Raw genomic sequence first — 24,251 nt, 5'->3', positions numbered from 1 at the left:
CTTATGGATCACTCCTGGATCCCCCTTGGGTTAAAGCGTATCCTCTAGGAATATCCTAAATGGCTGTTATTCAGAAAAATCATCTTCCACATGGTCCACAAAGAGAAAAGCCTCCATAGTGTTTTATCATTTATTAACACAGTAATTAAAATAATATACACAGGACACTCACATGATACATCTTCTTGTATACAGCATTTTGAACCTGATGTATGGGTGTACTTGCATGGGTTCTTTAGGGAGTCCAAAGATGGCGTCCGCGCCAAAAATGACGTCACCTATGCCTTGCATCACCTCTCACGTGACTTCCTCAGGGACCCTGACACCATTATGTCACATGTTGTTTATGTTGAGATTCAGTTAGTTTTCACCAGAGCGCTACACTTATTGATTGTTATAGCTCATGAAGGATGTTACAAGGAAGCAGAAAAACACAGTAAGAAATGATTTTATGAAAAATAGATTATTACATTAACTAGCTGATGTGTATTGGATTTTTTTCTGAATAAGGATATTGTTTAGTGTCACAAAAAAAATCTGGCCTCCTCCTTCCCCTTATAGCCAGCCAATCCTCTCCTTTTTTGTTAGATGTTAAAGAAGTGACACTAAACTTTGGTTTAAAAAATGTGTTGTTAACCCAAAAAGTCGTTTTTACTGCTTCAAATCCCAATTTTTTTTTTTTTTGTGAGTGGGCTGTGCAGTGTATGTAGAGCAGTGTACATGGCCATAACTTATATTCACTGCTCTTTCCAAATAAACAGAAGTGAGGGGGATAGGAGACATTTGGGAGTCAATGGCGGATATCACAATGATACACAGTAAGACACAATTTCTTGAAAAATAATTGTTTTTTTTTTTTTTGTTAAATCAAGATATCATTTAGTTTCAGAAAAAAAAATATCTGGCCTCCTCCCCTAATAGCCAGGCTATCACGTTCTTTTCTTGCAAGATGTTAAAGTGGCACTCCAGTGTGCATAGAACAGGCGTATGATCACAACTAGTGTGCTCATTTCAAACAAACAAGTGGGGGGAAAGCATAGGTGTGGGAGCTCATGAAGGATGTTACAAGGAAGCAGAAAGACACAGTAATAAATTGTTTAATGAAAAATAGTTTATTACAGGGCCATTAATTAGTGGATGTGTACAATTATAAACAACAAATTCTCACACAGTCACAAATGCTACTAAAAATATTCCCTTCTTGTGTCAAATACAAAACTATATATCAGAAAGCAGCTCACACTAACACATACTCATGATGTGCGTGGATTCTAATACATAAAACACGCAGTGCCGCGCTCTCTTTTAGTATGTGAGAGCAAACAAATTATGTTATAAAACAGTGAACATATGTGAAAAAAGTCTCTAAGTATAAAGTTTTTCTTCAACTTGAAACAAACTTCACAATTTCATATCTTCATGCAATATAAATCCTCCACCACAAACTCCAGATGTGCCCTCACCAGGGGTTTTTGACCTCACATATAGTTTGTTCAAAAAACGCTTGTGTTCCTTGAGGTGGACATAAATGGTCAGATGTATCCTGAAAAAGGTATCTTCCTCCAAAGATTAAAGGGATCGGTGATCTTTCCTCTTCCATTTAGCATACATGTCAAAAAACGAGTAAAACACAATAGTGCGTTATCCTTTAAAACACATTACTTTACTAAAAGCATAAAAAGTGGCCAGTCACATGGTACAGGTGCTAGATCGCACCAGATATATGCGCAATTAAAACCTGTAATACTCTTGTATGAGCAATCAAAGGAAACTCCACTCCTGAAATGTAACAATGTGGTTGTAACGATGAAGTGGGGGGCTTGGTGACGTCATGAAGCTCGCTGTTCATCGTTACAACCACATTGTTACATTTGAGGAGTGGAGTTTCCTTTGATTGCTCATACAAGAGTATTGCAGGTTTTAATTGCGCATATATCTGGTGTGATCTAGTACCTGTATTATGTGACTGGCCACTTTTTATGCTTTTAGTAAAGTAATGTGTTTTAAAGGATAACGCACTATTGTGTTTTACTCGTTTTTTTATCATGTATGCTGAATGGAGGAGGAAAGATTAAAGGGATCGGTGATCTTTGGAGGAAGATTCCATTTTCAGGATACATCTGACCATTTATGTCCACCTCGAGGGACACATGCGTTTTTTGACCAAACTATATGTGAGATCAAAAACTCTGTTGAGGGCACATCTGGCGTTTGTGGTGGAGGATTGATATTGCATGAAGATATGAAATTGTGAAGTTTGTTTCAAGTTGAAGAAAAACATTATACTTGGAGACTTTTATTCACATATGTTCACTGTATTATAACATAATTTGTTTGCTATCACATACTAAAAGCGCGGCACTGTGTGTTTTATGAACTAGAGGATGTGTATTGGATTTTTTCTGAATGATAAGGATATTGTTTAGTGTCACGAAAAAATCCGGCCTCCTCCTTCCCCTTACAGCCGACCAATCCTCTCCTTTTTTAGTAAGATGTTAAAGAAGTGACACTAAACTCTGGTTTAAAAAATATATCCAATTCAAATATGTGTTTTTTAAGCCAAAAAAAAGTCATTGGTGCTCTCAGACCCTCCAAATCTCCATTTTTACTTTTTTTAATTTGTGATCCAACTTCCTGATATGGGCCCTGGGCGATGGGTGATGGGGCGTGCAGTGTGTATAGAGCAGTGTACATGGCTACAACTAATATTCACTGCTGTTTTCAAACAAAGAGAAGTGGGGAAAAGGAGAGGTTTGGGAGTTAATGTAGGATGTCACAAGGAGTTTTATTTTCAAAAAGAAGTTGGAGGGAAGGTGTGGAATCTCATGGAGGATGTTACAAAGAAGTAGAAAAACACAGTAAGAAATTATTTCCAGAAAAATAGATTACAGGAACAGTAACTAGCGGATGTGTTTGGGTTTTTTTTCTGAATAATAGGGATATTGTTTAGTGTCACAAAAATAAAAAAATCTGGCCTCCTCCACCCCTATAGCCAGCCAATCCTCTCCTTTTTTGTAAGATGTTAACGTTAAGATGTTTTAAAAATGTATACAATAAGTCAAAAAAGTGACTTTTTCTGATCCAGATCTCCATTTTTTGTAATCCAACTGCAGCTGTGGGTGACAGGTGGTGGGTTTTGCAGTTTGTATATATAAAATATAATATTATATATAACATTTTCTTTTTTAAACAGAAATGAGAAGAAAAGGAGAGGTTCAAGGGTTAAAGAGGATGTTACATGAAGTCAGAAACACACCATAATATCTTACATTAACTTACCACTATTTTATCTATGTTAAAAACTAAAATCTATTTTTTTTTTTTTTTGTATTTTTTTTTTTTTTTTTTGTAATTTTTTTTTTTTTCCAAACAAAGTGAGAAGAAAAGGACAGATTCAGGAGACAGGGAAGATGTCAGAATCAGAAACACACAGTATAGAGAGAGCTATGGCTAAAAAATGGACTTTTTTTCCCCTTTAAGCCAGTAATTAGGGGGAGGTAAGAGAGATGGGCTGTAAACATAAAAAACCCATAATTGCCTGATGTTACTTACCTCATTCGGCCCTTACCTGATGTTACTTACCTCATTCGGCCCTGGGTCTTTTGGCTCCTTGAGGCTTGCTGTACGCTGCCTTTCTTTTGGGCTCTTTGGCATTCAGGGCATCCAGGAGACCTTCAGCTACCAGCTCTTTGTATTTAGCCCCTTTGCTTGCTCGGGAAGAGCATCGCTGGGTGCTGGTTGTAGGCTCCTGGGATGCCAAGCTGGTGGTGATGTCCCTCCTCTTCACCTTGAGGGCCTTTCCATCTTCAGCCCTCTTCCCAGATGTCTTTGGGAACCTCACTGGATAGTGGAAGATGGGAGCCATGGTGCAGGTAGTAGCCATGTCCAGAAGCTGTCCCAGGGCCTCAGTCTTCTCAGGCTTTCCTCCCTGCAGGTAAGTGACAGCGGCCATGATGTCCTCCTCTCTGTCCTTCCCGGTGCAGTCCGAGGATGCGAATCCCAGAAGCAGAAGAGGGTCCGCTGATCCCCAGTCGAAGTCTTTGGCCATCATAAAAGCAGAAACGCTGAAAACTTGCTGAAATCCACAGAAATCCACAGAAATCCTGGAGCTACAGGTGTCTGTGTCCTCAGCAGTACAGCTATCAGCAGCGATCAACTGTCACTTTTGGTGTGAGGTTGTTTACTCAAATCTCCCCCCCCCCTCCCCCCCCCCTCCTCAACCGACCTGATGCTTAGAAATTCACCTGTTAGCCCATTTGTTTAACACATAAACCTTATTTTACCCCAAATACTACCAGAAATATTGTTCTATAGACACACACTTTAATATCACCATACATTTAGACTGGGCGTGTTTAACCCTTTTTCTGCCAGAGACGTTTTTAGGGTTTTTTTTACACATATTTTAAAAATGAATTTAAGGTGATTGCTGAAGATTACAGAAAACCCCCAAACATGATATATTTTCTTGCAGCAGAGACCCTGGCAATTCAAATATCAAAAATTATATCAAAAATTAGACAATTTATGTCACATAATATGTGTGCAATGGTTTTTCAAGCTCAAATTTTTAGTAAAAAATGTCACTAGAGTTCATTTTAGGGCACACAAACACAATATATTCCCCAAATGTTTGGTAAAATATAAAAGATGAAGTTGCACCAGGTAAATAGATGCCCAATATGTGAAGCTTTAAAACTGAGCGTGCCCATAATACAGACATGTACTTCAGCACCCTATATTTTCTCCAAGGGGACACATTAAAAGCCCCTCCAGGTCATTAGGTTGGAAGTAACTCTGTATAACAGCCCTAAAATGATTGCTGTCACTCTGGCATGTGCAGCAATGCACAACACGTGTAGCACCAGCAATGTTTTCATATGTGGGTGCCATGACCGGTGTGCTCAGGTTGGTATGTACATAGGGGGGGGGGGGACCTTTTGGAGGTTTAAGTGCCTGGGTGTACGTTTATTTGTTGACACTTTTTATTGATATCACAGAGAGGATACCGTCTCCTATGTGATGTAATGCCTTTGTGACAGGTGCTGCTTCTTCACACATCAGGAGTCTATTTCAGCAGCAAGCCGACAGACAACTTGTGATACATTGTTACATACAACACACTCCCAGCTCCTGGTGTGTACCCCCCCCCCCCCGGCAGTGAGAGGGTTAATGATGCCGTAACAGATGTTGGTGTTTCTGGGGGTTGGAGGGGCATTAGGGGCCTCTTACTATATGGCTGATTCATGATTTGGCTGCCTTGTCTTGGCAGTGTGTATTTCCCTCCTGGGATCCAGTTTGTGTTTTTCTGCTCCTGATAGTTGTCTGTGAGTATGGCTGGGGAAGACAGGAATGGAGGGCACTCACACTCTATTAGTTTCACTGCAGGCAGGTGAGATGTCGGGTCTTTTAGACCCCTGTCACCAGTTACTGTGAGCAGGGAAAGGGCCACGCTCGAAATGCGTTGTCATGGTGACAGTGGAAGCCTCCATCTTGTTTGGTCCAGCTTGCACTCCACCTTGATCCCCGGATCCAGTTAACTTCCTTTGTTGATGTCACTTCTGGTGCACCGCATCCGAGCCCACGCAGGTTACCGAGTGACTCCCAGAATCCTAGTGGACCCATTGATGGTGGATCCTTACTAGCGGAGTCACTAGTGGTTATAAAACAGTCCTGTTTGCTGACATGGGCTCACCGCTGACACTCCTGAAGCTCTGTGAGCTTCTATCTCCCTGGAAGGCTTTCCTTTAATGTGCAATGTTGCTGTTTTTATTGAAGTTCATCCTCTCTTGTTCTGACTGGTATATTACCATTGATCAAGCAAGAGAGCACGTGTTTTATCTGCCATAAATATGCTTGTGCCTTGTTATAAACGTTTAGTGCCACAGTGACAGAATTGTTGTTCTGATTTTTGATTTGACATGGGGACTCCTTTATACAAGTCACTTTCCTCGAATCGCTTTTGGGACATTTGGTTTCATGTTTGCTTTTTTCACCACTCTTGGTGATTTTCATGCGAAGCAGCTGAGGACTAGCAGCCACTTTAGACAATCATTCTATGTATACCTCACTGCCCAGCCTTAGCGCCTAAACTTCAGGATATATATCCAAATTTATTCTGCAGAAGGGCAATGACCCCAAACATACATCCAATGTCATTATAACCATCTTTACTGTAAAGAAGAACAAGGAGTCCTGGAAGTGATGGTTTGGCCCCCACAGAGCCCTGATCTCAACCTCATCAAGTCTGTTTGGGATTACATGAAGAGTCAGAAGGATAAAGGGCAGCCTACATCCACAGAAGATATGTGGTTAGTTCTCCAATCTGTTTGGAACAACCTACCTGCCGAGTTCCTTCAAAAACTGTACAAGTGTACCTAGAATTGATGCTGTTTTGAAGGCAAAGGATGGTCACACCAAATATTGATTTAATTTGGATTTCTCTTTGGTTCATTTACCTTCCATTTTGTTATTTGATAAAAATAAACTATTAACACTTCTATGCCTGAAAGAATCCATAGTATAAGTAAACCCTCATCTTGTAAAACAGCCCATTCAGTTTGAAATAGAAATGAAAGGCAAAACATTTATGTATACTGTGGGAACTCGCTTCAACGTGGTAGAGCTTTTAAACGCAAACAGCTACTCGCTTTCTTTTTCAAGGGCCTTTTTAGCCCACTTTTTTTTAAATGAAAGTTCAAACATAATGCTTCCCACGCAGGGGTATCCACCAACAAAATCAGCCTCCTGGCTTACACACAGTTCAATGTCAGTCTCCTGTAGACTCTTCCCAAATTATAGCCACTAGCACACAGCTAGTCTGGCTTCCACCTGACTCCAAGGCAGAGACCTCCCATCTGACTCCTATCTGCTGGGGTGGAGCCCTGCTGACTCCTAGCTGCCGGGGTGGATCCCTGCTGACTCCTAGCTGCCGGGGTGGAGCCCAGAACCCTGGTCCTGACTCTCTCTAAAGGCCTGCACACACCTGTGCAATCAGTCTCCTGGCCTATCCCAAAACCTGGTCCCAGGATTGAAGATTTCATCCCTCCCAGATCTCTTTGAAATCTCCAGGCTCCAGATCCCAAAACAGACCTTACAAACAAAGGAGGAAAGTGAAAAGCCACTTTCCTCCGTATCAAACACTTACCCTGGAGCCCCTCAACCTGCCTAGTTGAGAATCCTGGGTGACAGATCGTCACACTGACACAATACATATAGAAAAAGTGAAAATATATCTTCTGTTCTCAGCTTCATATGGAACTCAGGGAGGAGAAACAGCAGCACACTGGTCTTCCCAGTGAAAGACTGTGAAGGAAGCATGTCAGCACAGTTTAATCCATGGAGGAGAACAGGCTGAGTTGTCAGCAGAACCAGAAAACTGGCCACACTGTGCTCTCATGCCTGGTGTGGTCAGTTTTTAATAGGAAAGCACAGGAACTGGCAGGAACACCAACAATTTCACACAAAGCAAGCAATTCAAGGAGAACAGGATACTTTTTTTTTTTTGGTACAAGCACGTGGTACAACAGTTGTATGTCAGGAGTATGCAATGTTGGGCTTACATATTTAATTTACAGCATTTTTTACACCGGCCTAAAATGTTTGCACAGCAGTGTGTGTAAATAAGTGTATGTGTACGTGTGTGTGTTTATAAAAATATATTTTAAAAAATTGTACTATCCCCGAAATAAAATTTGCAACAATGTTTTTAATGGTAGTTGGATGTTTTGGATATGTTCTATTGGTGTAAGACTTGTGAATGTTACCCCTCCCTATCCTAAAACAGGACATTCAGAATAAAGGCAGTCGCTTACTTTGGAATTGAATGCATGAATGGATTTCCTTCTCTGAAAACTTTCAGCCAGAGTCTGGAGTGGTTGGGACATTGATATAGATGTAAAGCTGGGTTGGGTGAAGATCTGCTGACTATTTGTGCCTCTAATGATTTTCTCCTTGTTTTTTTTTTCACTTTTTTGATCATTCATTTTATCTTGGAGATCCACATCTGTAATAACACATTCACCTGCTATTTATCTTGTTTTTCTAGCTCACCACTTTAGCACCTAAACAGAGAAAGGGAAATCAACATGGGGGATGAAAGTGAATGGTTGAAACGTCCTGTTGGCCAGAAGAGTGAGCACAAGGTAAATTGTGATTTCTGATGTTTAAATATGATCCACGTCATCATGCATGCCTAAAGGAGAACTTGAACTCCCTTACCCACTTCCAGTCCGGACACTTTTTTACCCTCGTCCTGTCCAGGCCAATTTTCAGCTTTCAGTGCTATCACAGTTTGAATGACAATTGCGCAGTCATGCAACACTGTACCCATATGAATTTTTTAGCATTTTTTTTTAGACAGATAAAGCTTTATTTTGGTGGTATTTATTCACCACTGGGATTTTTATTTTTTTTGCTATGTAAATGAAAAAGTCCAAAAATTTAGAAAAAAAGTGTTTTTCTTATAAAAGTTTGGAAATAAATAGTATTTCAGTATAAATCTTGGCCAAAATGTATTCTGTTATCTTTTTAGTAAAATAAAATAACCCAAATTAGTTTATAACCAAAAATTATAAGTTTTAAACATTTTTTTTTTTTTACATATTGTCACCCTAGCAGTACAGTGTCACCATGGTGACACTGTACTCATGTGAGGGGTGATGAAGATTTTTTTTTTTTTTTTACACTGATTGCTTTTACACCCGTAAAGACTGTAAAAGCAATGATTTCTCCTTCTCACTAGCTGCATTCTTGCAGCCATTGAGAACTACTGTGTGAGCTGTGATTGGTCACAGCTTGTCACAGGGTACAAGGCTGTTGTGAATAGCCTTGTACCATGTGATCTCTGTGATCATTAACAGATTTCACAGGTAGTAAGCAATGTCAAAAGTGACATCTTGCTTACTACTCTGCATGTGATCACTGATTGGCCAATCAGTGATCACATGATCGGGACGTCACACAGAGGTCCTGTCCGACGATCGGTGTTTCACTGTGTCCGGAGGCGGATTGCGGTGCTGCGTGCTCCCAGGGAGCGCGCACAAGCAGGGTGCAGGAAGGCTGTTTATAAATGGCCACCCGACCCTGCACTGCCACTGTCCGGCCGTTTATATACAACAGCCGGATGGGAGGTGGTTAATGGCACTTTTTGGTTAATGGCTGGGAGGTGGCACAGCTTCACTATCATGAGCCCACTAAAGTTGGTTGTCACAGTGGATACATGATTGGGAACCCATCCCACAGGCTGCTTGTCAAAAGCTGTGACTGAGAGCTGTCTTTGACGGCTCAGTTAATGTGCAGTGAGCTTGCTAATTGCTGTTGTGGGTGTATATGTGCCGACGCGGGGTGCTGAGGCCTACTTTTTCTTGCTATTGCAGATATGGGCTACATGGTTGGCAAAAGGTTACGTGAAGGGAGGATGATTTATGGTACATGCTCAGTTTTGCTACCAATGTGAACCTCCTTCAGCCCTACTTCGGGATCTTCACTGTGTAGCCCTACCTGGCACCGCAGAGCCTTTGCCTCAGTTTTTACTTGACTAGAAGGATAAAATGTGTCTGACGGAAATCCAAATACTACCGTTCCTACAGTAAAGCATGGAGGTGGTAATATCCTGTTCTGGGGGGCTTCTGTGCAGCAGGGATTGGAGCACTTGTCAGGATAGAAGGAAAGATGGATGGGGTGAAAAACCATCAAATTCTTGAGGAAAATGTGCTGCCTTCTGCCAGAAAGTTGTCAGTGAGAAGGTTTACCTTCCAACATGATAATGACCCAAAGCACACAGCAAAAATGGCCATACAGTGGTTGGAGGAGAAAAAGGTGAACGTCCTTGCATGGCCTAGTCAGAGCCCAGACTTAAACCCCTTTGAAACTCTGTGGAATGATTTAAGACTGCAGTCCACAAACAGTCACAATCAAATTAAAGTGAACTTGAGCAGTTCTGCAAAGAAGAGCGGGCAAATATTGCCAAGTCTAGATGTGCAAAGTTAGTGGAGACCTATCCCAACAGACTAATGGCTTTAATTACCCGCTTGCCTGCCGCCCCATAGCAGATATACTTCTCAGGGCAGCTTTGCAAAATCATGTAAATATATGTGATTTTGTAGTTCCAGGTAGGGGGTTTTCGTGTGCGGTGCCCTACCCGTTCTGCTATTTGCTCCTGAGGATGTCAATCATCAGGTCCTGGCTGGTGATTTTTGGCCAGGACTAGGTGATCATCTGCAAAGCTGAGAGGGGAGAGACCTGTGTGTAAACAACACAGATCTCTCTCCTGTCAGCATTGACATGCTGCACAGCAGAGATCTAGAAAGCAGCAGCTTTGCTTAGTAAAACACAACACAGTACACAAAAAAATCACCCCCTAACCCACAGTTAACCCTTTGATCGCCCCAGATGTTAACCCCTTCCTGCCCAGTGTCATTAGTACAGTGTCAGTGCTTTTGATTAGCCCTGATCACTGTATTAGTGTCACTGGTCAGTGGCAGTTAGTCTCCCCCAGTGTTAGATTGCCCACTGCAGTCCCACAGTTCCGCTATAAGTCGCTGATCACCGCCATTACTAGTATATATATAAAAAAAATTCATTATACGTATGTGCCGCCATTTTGTAGATGCTATAACTTTCACGTAAACCAATTAATATACACTTATTGGGATTTTTTTTTAGCAAGACATTTAGCAGAATACATTTTTGCCTAAATTTATGATGAAATGTATTTATTTTTTTGTAATTAATATGTTTTATAGCAAAAAGTCAAAAATATTGTTGTTTTGCTTTTTCAAAATTGTCGGTATTTTGTTTTCTTTATAGCATAAAATATAAAAACCACAGAGGTGATCAAATACCTATTTGTGGGGAAACAAAATGACATAAATTTCATTTATGTTCAGCGTTGCATGACTGCACAATTACTTATAAATGGGGTATGTAACGCTAGATAACAGATGACAGGCACAGTGGCTGTTACAGTATGAAGTAACCATACAGTAGTTCATATACTGATTCATATATCACTGTCAGAAGCACAACGGAGATGATCCAATGCTACTCCAGATCACATTAGGTGAGATAAAGGAAAATAGTGAGATTGTGCGCTTACCACAAGTGCACATAATATGCGCATTGTATGCAATTCAACAGCAACCGGGCATCATGGTCTGGTCAATAGCCTGGGCACCCTCTGGTCATATCCGAACATCTGGGTCACAGGTACAACGCTATCCAGGCCCTCTCAGGCTTTCAAATCCAAGAACGCCACCTTGCATAAGCATGGAGTAGCATTGGATCATCTCCGTTGTGCTTCTGACAGTGATATATGAATCAGTATATGAACTACTGTATGGTTACTTCATACTGTAACAGCCACTGTGCCTGTCATCTGTTATCTAGCGCTACATACCCCATTTATAAGTCTTTATTCCAAGGTTTTGAGGTTTACCCTGTATGTTAGCTGCTCACCTGACCTGTTTGCGCTCACTTACCTACCCTTTATATTTATGACTGCACAATTGCCAGTTAAAATAACACGGCGCTGTATCGTAAAAAATGGCCTGCTTAGGAAGGGGGGTAAATCTTCCGGAAGGCAAGTGGTTAAAGCAAAGATTGATTTAACAAAACACTGACACAAGCGGGTGATCCTTTTTCCAACTCGGTGATTCTGTTTTTGACTTTGTCAATTCTTTTTCTGACCTGTTGGTGTTCTATCTTTCACTTGGATGTTGTAACAAAAAATCTTTTTACTTTCTATGCCTCGATCACATGGGTGTGCTGCAGTGTATACCTGTGAGAGGGCCATGTAGGACCACAGGGGGATGCCCAGGTGTTCAGGTGGGTGCCATGCAGATGCGGGGGTGCAGTCCGAAATGCAGAAGTGTGCGTTTGGGGCTGTACACCCATACAGCTGTCAGATTGAGAGCAGTGGCTGTGTCCATGCAGCTCTGTGTCCCAATTGACATGAATGGGACTGCCGGCATGGAGATGCATGAACACCTGTGGCTAAAAGCGGCAGTACGCCTGTGTGAACGAAGTCTAAAGCTTTATTTATTATTATCGATCCTATTTATTCACATGTGTTATTGAAAGATCGGTCCATCCGTAAAGTTTGGGTTTATACTAAAGAGAGATCACCTGGCGGTTCTGTGTATCTCTTAAAGTATACCTACAGGCAAAACTTTGTAGTTTTGAATTGAGTGGAGAGGGTTTAGAACACCTGTCAGGTTTTTATTGCTCTCTGTGTCCCCCATGGGCAGACTGACCATTTGGAAACTCGGGCACTGCCAGAGGGCCCGGGGTCAGTAGGGGGCCCCCTGAGATGCCTCTGGTACCTTTTTCATAGGCTTTTTTGAGTTTGGGCAAGGACACAGGGGCCCCATGATCCCCTATTGCCCGGGGACACCATGAGTTGTCAGTCCACCCCTGGTGTCCCCTTTAGGGAGATTTACCCTCTCTATTTGCCCGGTTTACTATTATCACCGAAAGTAAAAGAAAATCACAAATTTAGTTTTGTGACCAGAACAGGAATAGAGAGGAAATCTTCCAAGGGGGCACTAGTTTTGATGACAGCCAGGGATTCCTTCACTTTGGATGGGTTTCCTTTCACTTCCTTTTTTGGCCATGGGATAGGAAATGAAAGGAAATCTCCCCAATGGGACACAGATGACCAAAATAAAACTGACAAGTGTTAAACCCTCCTTTACCCTATTGGAAATTAAAAAAAAAAAGCTTTGCCTTTATTTCTACTTTAAGGGCTCTAAAGATGAGACCTCTGAAGTCCTGGGTCTATACCCCTGCAGTGCCCATTATGAGGGGTCTCCACTTTTCTATTTTATACTATGGGAAATGTAACAGAAGGAGCAGGAACACCCATAAAATAAATATACGAGGCCAGGGGCTGATTCATGCAACAAGGCTCAACCCACAACAACAATATCACCCTTGGGTGGACTGACCTTATGGGTTATGGCATCTTCAGTCATTTCTACAGGCTTTACTCATCTGTTTATGTCTCCTATATACTTAAAATTGGTCTAAAATGTGTAATTTACTTATCTGCAGCATGTTCTACATTTGCAGTCAAATTTGTGAAACCCCCACTATATGTTTACTATGGGTTCCCAATTACAAAGCAAATCTAAAACTCTTGTTTAAAAAAAAAAAGATCTTACTATTTAGATGTTTGGTCTTTGGGCAGACTGCAAGCTATTCTGAACAATTTTAGCCCTTTCACTGCCAGAACCGTTTTTGCATATTTTTGCACACGTTTACAAAATCATTTTAGGCCTGAAGATTACACAAAACCCCCAAACATTATACATTTTTTGAAAGCAGACACCCTAAAGAATGAAATAGGGGTAGTTCCAATTTGTTATGTCGCACAATATTACCACAAAGGTCTAGGAAATGCAAAATTTCATGAAGAAACCTCTACAGGTCATCAGTTTAGTGTTACAGAGGGGGCACTCCGATGGGATCAGTCCATGTAAGGGGGCACTCCGAAGGGATCAATCCATGTGAGGGGGCACTCCGATGGGATCAGTCCATGTGAGAGGACACTCCGATGGGATCAGTCCATGTGAGAGGACACTCCGATGGGATCAGTCCATGTGAGGGGACACTCCGATGGGATCAGTCCATGTGAGGGGACACTCCGATGGGATCAGTCCATGTGAGGGGGCACTCCGATGGGATCAGTCCATGTGAGAGTACATTCCGATGGGATCAGTCCATGTAAGGGGGCACTCTGATGGGATCAGTCCATGTAAGGGGACACTCTGATGGGATCAGTCCATGTAAGGGGACACTCTGATGGGATCAGTCCATGTAAGGGGACACTCTGATGGGATCAGTCCATGTAAGGGGACACTCTGATGGGATCAGTCCATGTAAGGGGACACTCCGATGGGATCAGTCCATGTAAGGGGACACTCCGATGGGATCAGTCCATGTAAGGGGGCACTCCGAAGGGATCAGTCCATGTAAGGGGACACTCCGATGGGAACAGTCCATGTAAGAAGGCACTCCGATGGGATCAGTCCATGTGAGGGGACACTCCGATGGGATCAGTCCATGTGAGGGGACACTCTGATGAGATCAGTCCATGTAAGGGGGCACTCTGATGGGATCAGTCCATGTAACGGGACATTCCGATGGGATCAGTCCATGTTAGGGGGCACTCCGATGGGATCAGTCCATGTGAGGGGACACTCCGATGGGATCAGTCCATGTGAGGGGACACTCCGATGGGATCAGTCCATGTGAGGGGGCACTCCGATGGGATCAGTCCATGTGAGGAGACACTCCGATAAAATAAGGGCCAAAACCAAACCTATCCAACATCTGGAATAAATAATCCCAGGATAGACTGTCAGATGCTTTATGAATATCCAAGGATAACAATAGAATTTCTCTCTGTGAGGATTTGTCCCAGTTGGATTGCACGGCCGACAGCAGGGCCAAAGTCCGAAGAATTTGGTCTGAAGTCTGTCGACCGCTTATGAATCCGGACTGATCATCATGAATATACAGGGCCAGGAATTTATGGAGACGCAAGGCCAAGATTTTAGTGAGAATCTTAAAATCGCAATTAATTAGGGAGATAGGCCGATAATTAGAAACTATAGACGCATCCTTGAGGACACCGATAAATGCCCTGTTTTCGTCAGGGAGCACCAGTCCCCCCTCTCGTAAATAGTTAAAATAAAGAGCCATATGGGGAATCAAGATGTCAGGAAAAACTTTATAGTATTGATGAGGAAGACCATCAGGCCCAGGGGCTTTATGAGAGGCAAGATATTTCATAAGAAATAGGCCGTTCCATAGATTCCCTATGGGTTTCCTGAAGAGAGGGGAGAGAAACAGAGCTCAAAAACACATCAAAAGGCGAGGAAGTAATCCCTGGTGATCAGCTATAAAGTTCAGTGTAAAAAGAATGAAATTTTTGGAGGATCTTACCAGGATCTTGGGACAACGTTCCATCAGTCAATCTAAGTTTAGGAAGAGCCGTTTGGGAATGTCGAGGAGCCAACGTACGGGTAGTGCGTATGAAGAAATATATGGTCAATACGAGAATAACAGTTATAGGTCCTAGAATATTGGGAGTAATCCTGAGAAGTTGGGTTAGCTTCCCTCCAAGCTTCAACCAGATCATAACGAAACAATAGCTGGGCAAACTTATGGCTCTGTCTAGGAGGGGGCTGAAGCACAGCGGTTTGGGAGTGGTCCAAAATCTGATCCAATGCCAAATTAGAGTCCCCGGCCAGGATAACATCCCCCTCAAATTCCTTAGTCATAGAGCTCAGCAATGACTGAAAAAATTCAACCTGATTGGTATTCGGGGTGCAGTAGATTACCAAAGTAACTAAATGACCCCCCAAGTGGCCCTTCACCAGAAGATACCGTCCCTCTCTGCCCCGGATGACTTTAGATTCGATGAACGACAGACGGCGAGACAAGCAAAGGGCAACCCGCCGCTTCCTCTCTGTAGCACTAGCAAAATAACAAACAGGGTAATCTTTATGAACATATCGTGGTGAGAAGGAGGAGGGAAAATGGGTCTCCTGTAAAGCAACTATATCCGCCCCAAAAGAGCGGTATGCATTAAAGGCTTTTATACGTTTAGAGGGGGAATTGAGCCCCTGAACCATTGTGGGAGAGTAGACGAATAGTTCCTCTGGTAGGGTGTCGAGACGACATAATCGACAATTAAGTACCTATAGAAGCTGGGACTCACCCCCTTGGGCAAGAAAATGGCCCAACGAATCTACATGTGCTGGCAGCTGACCCTGGAGAGAGGAAATTAAAAAAAAAGGGGCGGGGGGGGGGGAGAGAAAAGAAAAAGAGGGAGAAAAAAGAGAAGACATTCGGACTGAAGAAAGAATCTTCTTGTCCCATAGAACCAGTAGTAGCATACAAAATAAAATAACATAGCATAAGCAAATCAAACTGCGTACCAGTAATAGCTGTAGCCCTGCAATGGAATGGATCTGCCTGGAGAAAACAACTCGGGAAGAGTCTTCCACTCAAGGAGGGCACATAGACACTCCCCGGCGCCAACAAGAACAATAACCCGAGGGAAGTTCGTGACTCTTGTGGTGAAAAAAACTGAGAATAGCTTGCACTAACCAGATGTCTCAGCACATGGAGCATGGAGTAATTAAGACCTACTCCTGGTACTCTGAAAGGAAGCCACTGAAGAGGATGATGTCATCTTATCTCTCGCCACTAGATGTCATGTTCCCAGGACAGCAGGACGGGGATCCCAGAGATATACATCAGCCAATGGAGGGATTATACAAGAAAACTTATTCCTGCGCCAAAACTTTCCAAATAACACTCTAAAAATGCTGCTGTGCCAATCGTGAAAACACAAACAATATAAATATAAATAAACAGCGCAAATTTAGATAATTAATCAATATAATAAATCATATAAAATAGGTGCATAAATTATTCGTGTTTGCCCTTAATCTTAAACAAAAACACCCAAAAGTCCATGTGCTGAAAACATAATTAAATTGTAGAAATAAAAGTGCCAACTTCTTTTCTTCAGAAAATACTTTCACCTTCCACCAGTGCACAAACCAACATCGAATACACTCACCAGAACTTGGTGAGTAAAGGACCTTTAAGGAATTTTTAGGGATCCTAAACCCTCTTTGTTGCCACGCTAGGGAAAATCTTCACCCTCCGAATAGACTCCACCATCCAACCAAAAGAAAAAAAAAACTCACATAGCATAATATTGTCACACAATAGTAACTTTTTCCAAATGGAGATTAAGGCCACTCACATGTTAAACACTTGCTAAAGGCATGTTTATTATGTATAAAAGGCTTCAGTTCCAGCAGATATACAAACTTTTCCTTCCAGGACTCTCACATCCACAGTGGAACAAAGACAGGACTCCTCTTAAACCAAACAGTGAAACAAGATGGCCACTGGAACGCACCGCTCAGCGTGCGCTCCACTCACCGGAAATGACGTCAGGCGCATGAAGTGTGGACCGGAAATGCGTCAACGCGTTTTGCCCCTCCCATAGGGCGTTATCAAGACACCCATCTCCCGTCCTCACTCACTTAAATATCAATAAAATACCCTCCCCTCCGATTTGATTGGTCAGACCACCTCCCAGGATAATTTCAGAGGCTGCTCCTCCCACTCCAAGACGTGAGAGACCTTTACAAAATGCCAATCCACATAACAACATCATGAATTCTAACAATTGATATAAACAATTCAATTAAAAACAATATCTTTATAGTTTAATATAATTCATATTAACAAATGTATATCTATCTAAAAACAGATTGCAAAATAAAAAATGAAATATAAAAATAAAAATAGATATAAATAAAAATAAAATTAAAAATGAAAATAAAAATAAAAATAAAAAATATAAATAAAAATAATAATAAAAATAAATAAATAAAAAAATGAATAAAAAAAATATAAATAAATAGAAATGAAAAATAATGAAAAATAATAAATAAAAATAAAAATAAATAAAAATAAAAATAAAATAAAATAAAAATAAATATAAAAAAATTTAAAAATAAATAAACATAAAAATCAAAAATAAAATAAACAATATAAAATATATAGCAGTCTTTAAACACTAAATTCTCTACTCTTACCAATCTGACAGGAAACAGTTGATATCTATATCTGAATTTAACCCCCTGGGCAACAAGGAACCCAATTTTAGGATCCATCTCGTTTCATTCTGTGAGATGGACTTGACCATATCTCCTCCCCTCCAAGGTGCTAAAACTCGATCAATCCCACAGAATTTCAAACAAGATGGGTCCCTATTATGATACATTCTAAAATGATGGGAAAGACTATGATACTTATAACCTTTTTTAATATTTCTAATATGTTCCCCTAATCTCACTGACAATTTTCTAGATGTTCTCCCTACGTATTGAAGATGACATGGACATTCTAACACATAGGTGACAAACGAGCTATCACATGATATAAAGTTTTTTATCTTGTAAGAGGAACCATTTGAACAAGAATAAAACGTATCGTACCTTCTGATATTATCTCCTTTCATTGTTTTACATACCAAACATCTTTTACATTTAAAAAACCCCACACTATCAAGAAAAGTCGCCTTTTTCTTTGGAATATCTGGAACATTTTTTGCTAATTTTAATCTAAGTGTAGGTGGTTTTCTATAAACAAATGAAGGTTTCTTAGGTAATAGGTCATGAAGAACCTCATCCCTTTTTAAAATCTGCCAGTGTTTTCGTATTATATTTTCAAAAGCCTTATGCTGATTCGAATATCCCGTTATAAAGGATAATTCCCCTCTTCTATTTTCTTTCTTTATTTTATTTAACAAATCTTCTCTTCTGATTTTACTTACCTGGTTAACTGCACCTGTTAATATCTCCTCTTTATAACCTTTCTCCCTAAATCTCTCTAACAAAGTATCTGCTTGCTTATGAAAGATCTCCTTATCATCACAATTACGTTTCAGTCTTATCAATTGGCTTTTAGGGATGGATCTTAGCCAATTCCTATGGTGGCAACTATGTGTGGGGATGTATGCATTTCTATCGACTTCTTTGAAATGAGTCTTAGTATAAAACGAATCTCCTTGTTTGTAGATAGTTAAGTCCAAGAAATTAATCGCTTCTGTACTAATATAGTTTGTAAAGGATATATTATAAGGATTACACCCCATTTCATGAATGTAATCCTCCAGTTCTTCCTTTGTACCCTTCCAGATTATCACTATATCGTCTATAAATCTTTTATAGAGCAATAACTTATGATTTTTCTTTTCAAAAATTGCTTTATCTTCCCACATACTCATAAAAAGATTAGCTACTGATGGAGCATACTTCGCTCCCATTGCCACCCCGGTGCACTGTCTGTAATAACTATTCAAATGCCAAAAATAGTTATTCGACATTGCTAAATCCAGACATTCAAGAAGATATTTAATTTGTTCAGCTTTTAACCCTGATTTTTTCTTTAATGACCATTTTACCGCTCTTAAAGCATCAGCATGTCTAATATTTGTATATAATGCATTAACATCTACACTTGCCATGACACAATTACCTTCTATTCTTACTTGTTTTAAAACTGAAATTAAATCACCACTATCCTTCAAATACGATGGAAAGACCGAAACTATAGGCTGTAGGAATTTATCCACATACTCCCCCAGCCTAGAGAAAAGTGAATCGATCCCATTTATTATGGGTCTTCCCGGTGGTTTCATTAAGTTCTTGTGAATCTTAGGTAATTGGTATATAATTGGTGTATAACTCGTATCACCCACCAATCTATTGAGTTCCTCAGCGGACAAAGGGGGAGGTGTTGTAGTGTTGAATAAGAAGGATTACTATGAGGAACTCAATAGATTGGTGGGTGATAGGAGTACTTATGAATTACTTAAGGGTAACCCTATAAAAAGCTATAAAAATAAACTTGTGAAAATAGTGAAAAAAGGTGAAAAAGAAGGTTTTTTGAATAAGAGAGAGGCAAAATATTTAGTACCGAACGCACCTGTTACTCCAGTTATATACCAATTACCTAAGATTCACAAGAACTTAATGAAACCACCGGGAAGACCCATAATAAATGCATAAATAAATGTATAAAACGCACAGATATGCGTATGAAAGCAGACGTAAACTTGTGCTCTGCGAGTGAAATCTTTTCCATCAGTTTTTCTGCACGTATAGTGTGAACGAGGCCTAACTTGTATGATTTTATTAATGAGACACATTGTTAATTATGCTGATTTATGGGTAGCACTGATTTTAGCTTTAATAACTGTTGATCCTTCAGTTGAGAGGAGATACACGTTTTTTGGTGTAAGCAGCTTCCTTAATTAGGATACCTATACCACATAATAGGCACGGGATACCTATTGCTCGCCCGCCCGGCAGTGTCATTCAGTCACAGAATTCTATGAATGGGAAATGACACTCTCGGCTTGTAGTCCTCAGTGAACTACCACAGCACTGTTGAGCACTGTGGTAGTTCATTGTCTCTTCCCGTCAGTGTGTATCTCCTTGCCCGTACAGAGTAAAAGCACACATACACTGACAAGTCTGCAGAAGTCCTGCATAGCACCCGCGATCTGCTGATTGCAGGAGCAATGCTTTCTAATAAATGCACATTTTCTTACCTGCAAAAAGATGTGCATGTATTATTTATTTATTTTTTTTTTTTATAGGTGAACTTATTCTTTAAAACTAGCTATAAAATGGGATAGTTGCCATTTTTGTAAACGTAAGAAACAGGCACAACAATGTGTCACATAGAGGCATCGTGAGGGGTGCAGCAATGAGGCCACAGTGTACAAACTGTGGACACCCTGTCCTCAGTCCATACTGAGCTCCTGAGCCGCACAGTGCCATTGGTTGGTAAGATGCTGTTAGGCGTGCAGTAGGCAGTGCCTTAGCAAATAATTACGCATCCCTTGCCCCATTCAGCTGATGATTGGAATGTTCCCCAGCCTACAATTGAATGTAAACAAAGGGTTGGGGTGCTGGGGATGCTGACTGATGTCATTGTTCAAAAAGTGCCATAGCCATGTTTGGTTTATTACATCAGCCAGCATTCTTAGCCCCTTCATTTACAATCAGCTGTCACCTGGAGAATCTCCTGGTTGTCAGCTGAATGGAGCCAGAGATGCATCCTTGGTTGCTAGGATAGCAGCAGCCTCCAGCATTCTAGCAACCAGCAAGCCCTAAGGAGGAAGCGTAACATCCACAACAGCTTTGCAGCGCAAACATGGTCTGGCCTGTCTCTGTACACCAAATTGGAGGTGGTTTTAATTACCTCCTGTTACGTTATCTACAAACTGTCAGTAATTCTTACATTTGAAAATTCCCAAAATAGGAACTACCCAAGTCTGTTGCATGTTTTGGAACTTTACGAGCAAGGCTTTCCTTAATTATGTGCAGATGATTTAAAGGCAATCTGGATCTCCCCAATGTGCCTAACATTGATGTCAGTGGGAAAATAATTCCTCATACATTGATGTCGGTTAAAATATAATGCCTGCTTGTACATGTGACTTACATCGATGTCACTGGGAATATAATGCTCTCAAGTTGCTGTAGATGGGAAAATAATTCCTGTTTCACTGGTGTCAGTGTGTTGCTACATAAGTGTACAGACGGTGGGAAGGGGTTTATTTGGTGTGGATGGGAAACCTCACATTGGAAGGAAGACCACATGAAATCACCACACACTGACAGCACAGCAACGAAGAACTCCCTTTAACACGTGTGCGTGCGTGCGTGCGTGTATATAACAAGTTTACTGCTACTTTAAATTGGTAAAGATTGTAAAATAATGCCCTTTATACTGGTGTCAATGGGAAAACTATTCCCCACCAACATACCAGTGACAGTGTGCAAAAAAAAAAAAAAATAGATACATTGGTGTCAGTGGGAAAATAATTCCCCTTATGTGAGCATCCCTTTGGTAAAATTTTTCACATACGTGGATGTCAGTGGAAAAATTGCCAGTAAGGCTACGTTCACACTAGCGTTGTGTGCAGGCGGAAGAGAGGCGTTTGGGAAGCGTTTTTACCGCTTCCCAAACGCCTCGGACAATTCTGCACATTGCAGCACATGGTGCTGTTCTAACGGGAGCGTTAGCATTGAGGCAAAACGGACGCCTCTGGTCGAGTCAGGAGGCGTTGAAGCCTCCTATTCTAGTCTATGTTGCCGCTCCGCAAACGCCTGATTGGCAATTGCGGTGCGGTTGCGGGGCGTTTGCGGAGCGGTCACACTATTCAAACTTCATTATAGGTGTTTGTGGGGCATTTTTAATGCTCGGCAAACGCCTAGCAACCGCCGCTAAACCGCGCATGAGGCATTTGCCGAGCGTTAAAAAACGCTCCGCAAACGCCGGACCAACGCTTGCCAAACGCTATATGGGCGTTTGGCAAGCGTTAGTAAAACAGTCAAGTGTGAATGAGCCCTAAAATTGGAGTCAAAAATAATTTCCATTACACTGGTGTCATTAGGAAAATGATTTCTCTTTTCTTTTGTTAGTTCATCCTGGGACAAATCGGTTCAATCTCGGGACAAACTGATGCACCTGTCACCAAACACCAGGTTTTCTCTGGCCTGGTGGATCATCATTCAAGCTTTGGAGTTGGGAAAATCCTTCCTATTGATCTCTTAAAAGATCCTCACAATGGAAGCAAGTCATGGGTTAGATTCCCTATGAAATTGTTATTGTGATCTGTGTTTCCCCTGAGGACATTCACCTTCTATGTCCTGGTAACAGTAAGTGACATATAATGAGGGATTTTGGTTGCAGGGCTGGGACTGTGTTAGTGTTGGGGGGTAGTGAGGAGGCAGGGGTGTATCTGCCATGAGGCAAACAAGGCGTTTGCCTAGGATGGCAGTTTACGAGGGGGCGGCACGCCCCCCAGGCAAAAGGGACACTGTGTGTCAGCAACAGGGCTGCCATGGGTGAGTGTACAGCCAAGCCGACACACAAGGAGGGTCACCCGGGCTAAGGGACCGGCTGCAGAGGAGAGCAGAGTGGTGGGCGGATCCCTGGTGTGCGCTCGGAGCGCGTGAGGGCGGGGCCCACTGTCAGTGTGCGCTGGGACGTGCTGTCCTCCTGTCCCGATCCTGTCCCATGCCCCCGTCATGCTGCCCCCCAACTGTCCCTCTGCGCTCCTCCTGTCCCACTGCCACTCACCTGTCCCTCTGCGCTCCTCCTGTCCCGCTGCCCCGAATCACTCTGTACCCCCCATCTGTCCCCACTGCCCCTCACCTGTCCCTCTGTGCCCCTCCTGTCCCACTGCCCCTCACCTGTCCTTCTGCGCTCCTCCTGTCCCATGCCCCCTGTCACGCTACCCCCCACCTGTCTCTCTGCGCTCCTCCTGTCCCACTGCCACTCACCTGTCCCTCTGCGCTCCTCCTTTCCCACTGCCCCTTACCTGTCCCTCAGCGCTCCTCCTGTCCCGCTGCCCCGATCCTGTCCCATGCCCCCGTCATGCTGCCCCCCACCTGTCGCTCTGCGCTCCTCCTGTCCCGCTGCCCCGATCCTGTCCCATGCCCCCGTCATGCTGCCCCCCACCTGTCCCTCTGCGCTCCTCCTGTCCCACTACCCCTCACCTGTCCTTCTGTGCTCCTCCTCCTGTCCCGATCCTGTCCCATGTCCCCCGTCACGCTGCCTGCCACCTGTCCCTCTGTGCTTCTCCTGTCCCACTGCCCCTCACCTGTTCCTCTGCACTCCTCCTGTCCCATGCCCCCCACCTGTCCCTCTGTGCTCCTCCTCCTGTCCCACTGCACTCCTACTGTCCCTCTGCCCCCACCTGTCTCCCCACCCATCACGCTGCCCCCCATCATGCTGCCCTCCCCCTGTCATGATGCCTCCCTCTTGTCCTGCAACCCTCCTACCTGTCTCGATGGCCTACTCCTGTCCTGATCTCCCCCTTCCTGCTGCCCCCCTCCTCTCCTGCTGCCTCCTTCCTGTCCTGCTGCCCCCCATCACGCTGACCCCCTCCTGTCCCACGACCTCCCCCTGCCATGTCACACTGCCCTCCATCATGCTCCTGTACTGAAGAAGTGGAACTTAAACAGCAAGGAGAGAGATAAATGTAGATGGGGGGTGGTCGATTTTAGTCTTGCCTAGGGCAGCAAAAAAGTAAAATACACTACTGTGCGGAGGGACGATTCTGGGACTGCAGGGATGGGTGAGTATGTGGGGACTTCAGGGATGGGTCAGTATGTGGGGATCGGAGGGATGGGTCAGTATGTGGGGATCGCAGGGATGGGTCAGTATGTGGGGATCGCAGGGATGGGTCAGTATGTGGGGATCGCAGGGATGGGTCAGTATGTGGGGATCGCAGGGATGGGTCAGTATGTGGGGACTGCAGGGATGGGTCAGTATGTGGGGACTGCAGGGATGGGTCAGTATGTGGGGACTGCAGGGATGGGTCAGTATGTGGGGACTGCAGGGATGGGTCAGTATGTGGGGACTGCAGGGATGGGTCAGTGTGTGGGGACTGCAGGGATGGGTCAGTGTGTGGGGATTGCAGGGATGGGTCAGTGTGTGGGGATCGCAGGGATGGGTCAGTGTGTGGGGATCGCAGGGATGGGTCAGTGTGTGGGGACTGCAGGGATGGGTCAGTGTGTGGGGACTGTAGGGATGGGTCAGTGTGTGGGGACTGCAGGGATGGGTCAGTGTGTGGGGATTGCTGGGATGGGTCAGTGTGTGTGGATCGCAGGGATGGGTCAGTGTGTGGGGAT

The 24,251-nt window shown here is 42.9% G+C and overlaps 1 long non-coding RNA gene across 2 annotated transcripts in view; it reads left to right on the top strand.

Moving 5' to 3' along the window:
• Window positions 1–23,693, top strand: part of LOC149456220 (uncharacterized) — a 34,911-nt gene extending 11,218 nt beyond the window's left edge. For both annotated transcript variants that reach the window (XR_016313933.1, XR_016313934.1), the window contains exons 3-4: window positions 8,048–8,144; window positions 22,035–23,693. This is a non-coding gene — a long non-coding RNA (uncharacterized LOC149456220). The remainder of the gene's footprint in view (window positions 1–8,047; window positions 8,145–22,034) is intronic.
• The last annotated feature ends 558 nt before the right edge of the window (window positions 23,694–24,251 follow it).

This window comes from Staurois parvus, unplaced genomic scaffold (genome assembly GCF_062004578.1).
Source record: "Staurois parvus isolate SC_StPar_1 unplaced genomic scaffold, SC_StPar_1.0 ptg000368l, whole genome shotgun sequence".
Taxonomy (NCBI): domain Eukaryota; kingdom Metazoa; phylum Chordata; class Amphibia; order Anura; family Ranidae; genus Staurois; species Staurois parvus.
This window is presented reverse-complemented; position numbering and strand designations above follow the sequence as displayed.